This window comes from Gallinula chloropus (genome assembly GCF_964237585.1).
Source record: "Gallinula chloropus genome assembly, chromosome: 24".
Lineage (NCBI taxonomy): Eukaryota > Metazoa > Chordata > Aves > Gruiformes > Rallidae > Gallinula > Gallinula chloropus.
In genome coordinates this window covers 6,622,753-6,632,100 of record NC_140109.1, presented here as the reverse complement: position 1 = coordinate 6,632,100, position 9,348 = coordinate 6,622,753, and the positions used below count along the sequence as shown (strand labels likewise).

Sequence of the window (9,348 nt, the reverse complement as noted above, 5' to 3'; positions counted from 1 at the left end):
CAGGGGGGCTGAGTGAGGGATGCTGAGTAAGCGTGGGGGGGGCGGGGTGTGTGTGTGTGTGTGCTGCTTCTGTTCCAGGTTTCTTTATCCTCAGGAATCAGCTATTTTAGAATAAAAAAACCCCAGCCAGGGGGGTATTTTTTTTTCCCCCTGACTGGGGTTTTTTTCCCCTGGTCCCGGCCGGTCTGCGAGGTGACTGTTGTCACCAGAGTTTGGGGGCAGCCGGTGCCTGGGACGGGGTTTTGTCAGGCAGGGTGAGGGTTTTGGAGGCCCCCGGGAACCCTGTTCCTGAGGTGTGCTGTGCTGCTGGGTTTGTTTCATGCTGTAGGGGTTGTGTTGTCCCCGGTGGGGGGTTTATGGCTTGTCACAGCTCTGGCTTCTTGCAGGATGGTCTGTTGGTTGTTGAGCAGTTAGAGGGAGAGACTGGGGGGAGCGTTGGTGGAAGGGCAGGGGGTTAGCCTAGGAGGATGCCCTAGAAGACTGGGTTGTGGCAGAGGTGGCCCTAATTGGGCTGTGACCTAGGAAGCTCTTGGTTTTGTATCCTGTTGTAATGTGCACTGTAAATTGTCCTGTGAGTTTCAGGGTAGGCACAGGGGCCAACGAGGCATCCCCTGGAGCAGAGCCCTTGCCTGTTTCCCAGGGGAGAAAAGAAACAGCCAATTGGAGTTTGTTTCCCTTCAGGCAGCCTTGTTGTGCCTCAAAGAGCAAAGCTCAAGGAGAAGTGCAGTGCCAACCTGTGTGTGTTTGGGAGCACCGTCACCTGGAGCCAGTGGGTTGTTTATAGTGGACTTGGACTAGAGCAGAGTGCTAAGAAGAAGTCCTCAGTAAGAGCTTGAAAAATAGAAGCCACCACAACCTGTCTTCCAGACCTAACACTGGAATGATGCAGGGAAGAAGCCTTGGGATGTGAAAATTGGTGAGTGGAGTTGTCAGGGCTGGAACAGGCTGCCCAGGGAGGGGCTCAGTCCCCTTCCCTGCATGTGTTCAGAAAAAGGGTTGATGAGGTGCTCAGGGAGCTGGTTCAGCTTAGGAGGGGAATGGTTGGACTTGGTGATCTTCAAAGGTCTCTTCCACCCTGGTGCTGCTGTGACTGTGTTGTCTCTGGTGGGGTTTTATGGCTTGTCACAGCTCTGGCTTCTTGCAGGATGGTCTGTTGAGCAGTTAGAGGGAGAGACTGGGGGGGATGTTGGTGGAAGGGCAGGGAGTTAGCCTAGGAGGATGGTCTGAAGACTGGGTTGTAGTAGCGGTGGCCCTAGTTGGGTTGTGAGCCAGGAAGCACTTGTGGTAGGTTAAAATTTGGCCCCCCCCACCCTTTCCACAGCAAGTTTTGCCAGGTGGCCTCTGTTGGCCCCTTGTGTGGCCAGTGTTCCAACAGAGCCCCGGTTTGGCTGTCAGACCCTGCCAGTGATGTCAGTTTGTATGTTTGTACTTCAAGGGAAATAGTCACATGCACATCAACATACCATTTTTTCTTTTGGCCAAGACATGTCTGTTTTAGCAGCATGGGAGATGACAGTGTCCAGAAGGCTCTTCTGTATGGAATGTAACCAATAAAATGTTATGATCCTCATCATATCTTTGTGTCCAATTTTTTGTGTGGCTGTGGTTTCTTTTGAGGAGTTGGTCTCCCTGTGTAGATCTGTCTTTGTCCCATCCCTTGTCTGTCTCTCCAGCATCTGTACCTGTTTGTTAGTTTCTGTCCCCTGTTGTCTGTCTCTAACCCCTCCACCCTTGCCTTTCAGGCCCTGGTCTTTGCCTGTCTCTTCCTTGTATTACTGCTTGTTCCTCAGGATTACTGTACTGTGTTGCCCCCCCCCTCTGGTCTCCCCTGTTTGTGGGGTTTGCCTCTTGTTTGTCCTCTCTCTTGGTTTCTGCCTGTGTGTTGGTGCCCCCCCCCTCATGGTGCTCTGACTCCTTTCTTCCCTGTTGTCCATGCATAGTTGGGGTGCCCCAGCTATCCTGTTCATCCCCCCACCCCTTCTTCCAGTCTCATGTAGCAGTTGTCCCTGACCACCCTCTCTTGGCTGGGGGAGGGTTGGGCAGCTTCTTCCAGAGCAGGTTTCCCCTGGGACAAGGAACTGCAGCCAGAAGTTGGCTTTCTGAAGTGATATGATGCTTGGTGGCACTACTGTCTCCCAGCATTAGGTGTTGTCCACACATCTCCTGCACAAAGCTGAAGCCATCTGGTGACCACTGTCACCAACAAGGGTAACTAAAGTGGTGGGGGTTGAGCAGAGCCCAAGCAGCCATGCACCATTCTTTAAAGTCAGATTTATTTCAAGAGTCCATGGGGGGGGTCTCTCTAGTCACTGCTCAACAACAACTGGCACCAGAGCTGCTCCTCCAGCAGGCATGACCCTCCCAGGGGGGCTAGAGGGCACCCACCTGGCCCTAAGCCTGCATGTAGAGGGAGGAGGAGTGTGGAGTACAGTTACTTGCCTGCTGCTCAAAGGGGGTACTCTATTGCTCTTTGGAGAGAATGTAGAGAACCTCCTCAACTTGGACAGGTTTCTTGGGGGTCTGAAGAGCAAGGTGGGAGCATCACCACTTCTCCTCACAGGCCCAAGGAGGACATGGTCAGGGCAAGGCTGGAGGCAAAAGAAAGCTCAGAGCTGTCGCAACAGGGGGCACAGGAGCCCTTGCTTCCATGGACCTAGAGCAGAGCCCACAAACTGTATCTAGGTACCTGCAAAGAGCATCAAGCCAGAGGGCCAGCAGGTCAGCACTTAGAGTGGAGAAGGGAGTCATCCAGTCTCATGACATCAGCCCAAAGTGCCAAAGCCACTGTCAGCACTGCCCTCAGCCAGGTGAGCAGGCTTAAGCACAGATTACTGGGTCAGGGAGTTTCACCATCTCTTCTACTTCACAGGTGCTACCCAAGGCCTGACCCAGCAAAGCATCCCAGTCAGCAGCCAGCCAGTAGACATCTTGGCCTGTCAAGAAAGCAAGCTCTGAGGAGTCCAGGGATCTAAAAGCCGCTGGAGAACAGAGCAAGGGTGGGGAGAGGCTGGGTAAGGCTGCACAGGGAGCAGCAGGTCACTTACCATGCCAGGCAGGGCAGCTCCAGCCCATGGCTGTCTTCACACTCCTTGTTTGGCCTGTCTCAGCCCTTCTCTGGGTGTCAGCATCCTCTTTGCAATCAGAGGGGCACAGCATGCCTCTCAGGCACCGGCTTCAGGGTCTCAAATGCCCACACTCACTCATCAGCACAGCACCCACAGGGCTCCTCTGGAGTTACCTGGCCCAGTTTGTCCTCATGTCTCAGAAGTTTCTGGCCAGTCCTCTCTGCAGCATCATCTCAGGCTCTGGAGGAAACTCTGCTCTCCAGTCACAGAGTCACAGCAGCACCAGGGTGGAAGAGACCTTTGAAGATTACCAAGTCCAACCATTCCCCTCCTAAGCTGAACCAGATCCCTGAGCACCTCATCTACCCTTTTTCTGAACACATGCAGGGAAGGGGACTCAGCCCCTCCCTGGGCAGCCTGTTCCAGCCCTGACAACTCCACTCACCTATTTCCACATCCCAAGGCTTCTTCCCTGCATCATTCCAGGGTTAGGTCCTGAAGACAGGTTGTGGTGGCTTCTATTTTTCAAGCTCTTACTGAGGACTTCTTGTTAGGGCTCTGCTCTAGTCCAAGTCCACTATAAACAAATCACTGGCTCCAGGTGACGGTGCTCCCAAACACACACAGGTTGGCACTGCACTTCTCCTTGAGCTTTGCTCTTTGAGGCACAGCAAGGCTGCCTGAAGGGAAACAAACTCCAGTTTGCTGTTTCTTTTCTCCCCTGGGAAACAGGCAAGGGCTCTGCTCCAGGGGATGCCTCGTTGGCCCCTGTGCCTACCCTGAAACCAACAGGACAAATTACAGTGCACATTACAACAGGATACGAAACCAAGAGCTTCCTAGCTCACAGCCCAATTAGGGCCACCTCTGCTACAACCCACTCTTCTAGGGCATCCTCCCAGGCTAACCCCCTGCCCTTCCACCAACGCTCCCCCCAGTCTCTCCCTGTAACTGCTCAACGACCAACAGACCATCCTGCAAGAAGCCAGAGCCGTGACAAGCCATAAACCCCCACCAGGGACAACACAACCCCTACAGCATGAAACAAACCCAGCAGCACAGCACACCTCAGGAACAGGGTTCCCGGGGGCCTCCAAAACCCTCACCCTGCCTGACAAAACCCCGTCCCAGGCACCGGCTGCCCCCAAACTCTGGTGACAACAGTCACCTCGCAGACCGGCCGGGACCAGGGGAAAAAAACCCCAGTCAGGGGGAAAAAAAAAATACCCCCCTGGCTGGGGTTTTTTTATTCTAAAATATCTGATTCCTGAGGATAAAGGAAACCTGGAACAGAAGCAGCACACACACACACACACACCCCCCACGCTTACTCAGCATCCCTCACTCAGCCCCCCTGCCCTGCACGGCACCACCTGGGAACAGGGTCCCCAGGGGCCTCCAAAACCCTCACCCTGCCTGACAAAACCCTGTCCCAGCACCGGCTGCCCCCAAACTCTGGTGACAACAGTCACCTCGCAGACCGGCCGGGACCAGGGGAAAAAAACCCCAGCTGGGGACAAAAAAAAAATAGTCCCCAGCTGGGGTTTTTTTATTCTAAAATAGCTGATTCCTGTGGATAGAGAGACCTGGAACAGAAGCAGCACACACACGGTTAGACACACTCGCTCCCCCCCAGCCTGCCCACCCTGCTGCTGCACCCCTACACCAGAGCCACCCTGTGCCTCCAGCCGCCACAACAGGGCATCGCCCTGAGTCTGCAGCCCTGCTGGGCAGGGTCTGACCCTGCAAACAGCTTCAGCCCTGGGACACTGCAGTGTCAGCCTGCAAAAGCCAAAGCCCAGGACAGCACTTCACTCCCTGCAGCACAGCCACCTCCTGCTGCTCTTGGGAACTGACGCTCTGGGAACATTCACTGCAGAGGTTGCTGCAGGAAGCCAAACCTCCCTGGAGTGCTGGCACAACACACACCTACCAGAGACACTGCACAGTCCAAGAGTGCACCCCAAGACCCTGTCATACAATCCAAACCCACAGCCAGACAGCAACTTACAACCCTGTGATACAACTGAGCATTGATTACACCATCCCCTGACCAAGCCAGAGCACACACACTGCCCAGTCAATATTGAGTCTACACTGGGACACACCATGGGATGCAGGGCCAGATGGTGCGAGAGCATCCCAGGCCAGGAGATTGGTACAGGTTACACCCCCCCATTGCAAAGTCACACAGCACAAAACACAGTTCACATACAGAGGCAGACAGCATCCCAGGACAGAGCTATGGGTCACACTGCCCCGTTACAGAGTCACACAGCAGGACACACAGCTCATGTACAGAGGCAGACGGCGCGAGAGCATCCCAGGGGGTGTCAGCGGATCACACCACCCTGTTACAGAATCATGTGGCATGAGACACCCCCCAAGACACAGCCCTACTAGGCAAGGCAAGGCAATCCAAAAGGACCCAGCGCTCCCAGGGTCTCAGACCCCAGTGCAAACCAGCCCAGAGGGCTGGGATGCAGCACAACACCCCATCAATCCCTCTGCCAGGGCTCCAGCGGTGAAGCGCTGCTGGGTGAGGGGAGCGGGGGCTGCGCAGGACTCCAGAGGTTGAACTCTCCACAGCACAGGGGTTGTTCCAGCTCAGGCTCAAACGTCTCTGTGGTGTCACCTTTGTGCTGTGAAACCCTTCAGACTCCGAGCAGGAGGACAGACAGTCCATGGGCTGGGTGACACAACAGCCAGGCTGAAAGGTGACCATGATCCTTGAGGGTGCAGAACTCCCCCCTCTGACCCTGGCACTGATGCTCTAAGGGTGGATGCCACCCAGCCTTCCTCTGACACCCCAGTGCCCAGTTCAGTCGGCCTCTTCCTTTGGCCTCCAGCTCAGGACTCCTGATCTGCAGCTGAACAACCCAAATCCACGGGGCAAGGCAAGTTCCCTGCTTCCAGCCCATAATTCCATGGCACTGGCAGTGGGTCCTCTGTGGGGATGCTGCTGCTCCAAGGCAGCCATTGCACCTGCAAACACAATGAAGAGAACTCAGTGACAGCTCTCAGCAGAGAAAGACTGTGTGGATGGTTCCTAGGGAGTGTATCAATGCATCACCACTATGCTGTGAGGTGGTGCTACCCCTGTCTTTACCATGGCTGCACCTCCAGGCTGGGCAGCTACACCACAGAAACGTGATTCACAGGACAGCCTCAGGTGACAGAAATGCCTCTTGTAGCAGAGATGCAGCTTTATGGCACCAGGACAGTGCAGATGCTCTATAGTGGGACCACAGAACAGGCAGTAGTGGCAGCCTGTAAGAAGAAGCAGCTCTACAATCCAAGGCCTGGCTTCTCAGCCAGGCACAAGACCCTTGAAGATGCAGCAATTGAATCCCAGAAGACACATCTGCACAGAGAGAAGGTTGGGTGGGGATGCACCTGAGAGCCAGCTCATTGCTGCAGGACACGTCCCCTCAAGAATATCTGTGACAACACGAGCCCCACGTGTCTGTGCTTGAACCTGAAACTGCAGGAGCCTGAGGGCTCCATGGGAAGAAAGCTCTGGCTGTTCAACACTCCAGAGCTCCAATGACTGATCTGCAAACAGAGATCCTGCAGGTAAGAGATCTGAGGAAGTTACAGGGCAGAACCCAACAAAACCACTGCAACCTGCACAAGCACAGCATTCCCACAGTGCCTGGGAAGAGCATGGAACAGATCCTCCTGGATGACATGTTGGAGCACAGGAGGGAAGAGCCTGTGATCCAGGACAGGCAGCAGAGCTGCACCAAGGGAAGGTCGTGCCTCACCAATCTGGGGACCTTCTCTGGTGGAGTGACAGCATCAGGGGATAAAGGGAAGGCAACTGATGTCATCTGCCTGGGCTTCTGCAAAGCCTTGGACATAGCCCCCCACCACATCCTTATCCCTAAATTGCAGAGATGTGGATTTGATGGGTGGAGCATCCAGTGGATAAGAAACTGGCTGACAGACCAAAGGGTGCTGGTCAATGGGTCTGTGTCCAGGTGGAGGCCGGTGACAAGCGGGTCCCCCAGGGGTCTGTCTTGGGACCGGTGCTCTTGAACATCTTTATCAGTGACATGGATGATGGAATTGAGTGCAGCCTCAGCAAGTCTGGGGATGGCATCAAGCTGAGGGGTGTGGGTGACAGAGCAGAAGGACAGGAGCCATCCAGAGGGATCTTGCCAGGCTGGAAAGGTGGGTCTGGGTGAACCTGATGAGGTTCAACACTGCCAAGTGTCAGGTGTTGCACTTGGGCTGGAGGAATCCCAGCCACAGATACAGCCTGGGAGAAGAGCTCCTGGAGAGCAGCCCTGCTGAGAAGGACCTGGGTGTCAGGGGGGGTGAGGAGCTTCCCCTGAGCCAGCAGTGGCTCTGGCAGCTGGGAAGGGCGATGGGATCCTGGGCTCCATCAGCAGAGGGGTGGCAGCAGGGACAGGGAGGGGATTGTCCCTCTCTGCTCTGCCCTGGGGAGGCCCCAGCTGGAGTCCTGTGTCCAGAGCTGGGGCCCCAGCACAAGAAAGATGTGGGACTGGTGGAGAGGGGTCAGAGGAGCCCCGGAGGGGATCAGAGGGCTGGAGCAGCTCCCCTACGGAGAGAGGCTGAGGGAGCTGGGCTGGCTCAGCCTGGAGAAGAGAAGGCTGTGGGGGGACCTCATTGCAGCCTCCCAGTCCCTGAAGGGAGCAGAGGAACAGGAGGGGAATCAGCTTGTTCAAGGGCAGAGACTGGCAGGACAAGGGGGCTGGAGTGAAGCTGGAGGAGGGAAGGGGGAGAGGAGAGATGAGGGGGAAGTTCTTTGCAGAGAGAGTGGTGAGGGGCTGGAAGGGGCTGCCCAGAGAGGGGGTGGGTGCCCCGTCCCTGGGGGTGTCCAAGGCCAGGTTGGCTGGGGCCCTGGGCAACCATGGAGATGTTGGGGACAGGAGGAAGCGCGATGGCAACCCCAGGAGAGTTGCCACAGACAACTGGACCAGCACAGGGGAAGGACTTGCTGTCAGAATTGGGATGATGGATGTGCAAGAAGCCCAACTGCAAGAGCCAGCGATGGAGAGAGGCTGGGAAATCCTCAGGCATGGAAATGGGTGACTGGAGAGTGCAGCTCCTGCCAGAGCCTGCGGTGACACCGCGAGAGGAGACCAACCAGAGAGTTCTGAGATGCCAGGACAGACTGTGCCTGAGCTGATGAAGAACCACCTCACAGGCACCATGGTGAGGAGTGAGCACGGGTGTCTGAGACCCTGGAGACTGCGCCCAGGGGCAGGCTGTGCTCCTCTGAGCACAAAGAGGATGCTGACACCTGGAGAAGGTCCAAGACCCAGAAACATGCCACACAACGAGTATAAACACAGAGGGAGGCGGGAGCTGCCCTGCCCAGCACACCCCAGCGACACGCTGACCAGTACCCTGCTCCCCCTCTGCCAGCACAGAGGGGACCCCTCCCAAACAGACCCTCTGCCTGCATTGACTTTCAGGGGCAAACAGCCCCCCTGCCACCGCCACCACCTTCACCCCAACCTTCTCCCCTCCTCCCGCTCCCTCCCCAGCCCCAGTCCCTCCGCTCAGCTCCCAGGTCACTGGGGAACCTCACCTGTCCTGGCAGGACACACACACCATCCCCTGCGTGGGCTGACTGGGATGTGCTGGGGGTGACACCTCATTCTTCAGCATCTCTAAGGAAAGAGACACAGAAAACAAACCCAGACTGTGCAGGGAGTCGGCACCAGGACCTGGACCCCAACCCCACCTCCCCCTGCCCTTCTCCAGAGGGATGGGGCGTTCCACTCACCTGCTGGGCCCAGACACAGACGTGCTGGGGGGGTTCCTGCTGCGCTGGGAGATGCAGGATGACTGTTACCCCCAGACCTCACCCGCCTGCAGCTGCCTCCCCTGGAATCATCCCTCTTTCCTCCTGGATTTACAGCTGCAGAGGGGACAGACAGACAGACCTGAGTCTGGGAACAGCCAGAGCCGCCGACCCCCTCGCCCCAGCGACCGGCCCAGCTCCTCGTGGCCTTGGGCTCCAGTCCCAACAGCTTCCAGTTCAAGAGCAAAGCTGGGGAAAGGAAACCCCAACAGCCCATCCTGGGCAAAGCCAGGAGTGCTGGGGAAAGGCTGGGCACCCAGAAGCAAAACACCAACAGCTGAGCAGAGAGGACGGAGCTGCCTTGGAGAGACCCTGAGAAGGGAAAGCAAAACACCCCAAGCAACCAGGAGCAGAGCCCCATCAATCAGTGCTTTGGACTGGGGAGACACTGGTCACACTCAGCCAGCTGGGAAACACTTACCTTAAGGGCAGGAACCAAGACAC

General features: G+C 56.4%; 1 long non-coding RNA gene across 1 annotated transcript; it reads right to left on the bottom strand.

The window, feature by feature from the left end:
- Window positions 1-2,297: 2,297 nt before the first annotated feature.
- On the bottom strand, window positions 2,298-3,176 carry LOC311200714. Its single transcript, XR_014617840.1, has 3 exons — window positions 3,045-3,176; window positions 2,687-2,933; window positions 2,298-2,588 (listed from the first exon to the last, which is right to left on the bottom strand). It is a non-coding gene; the product is annotated as an uncharacterized lncRNA (long non-coding RNA).
- Window positions 3,177-9,348: the final 6,172 nt, after the last annotated feature.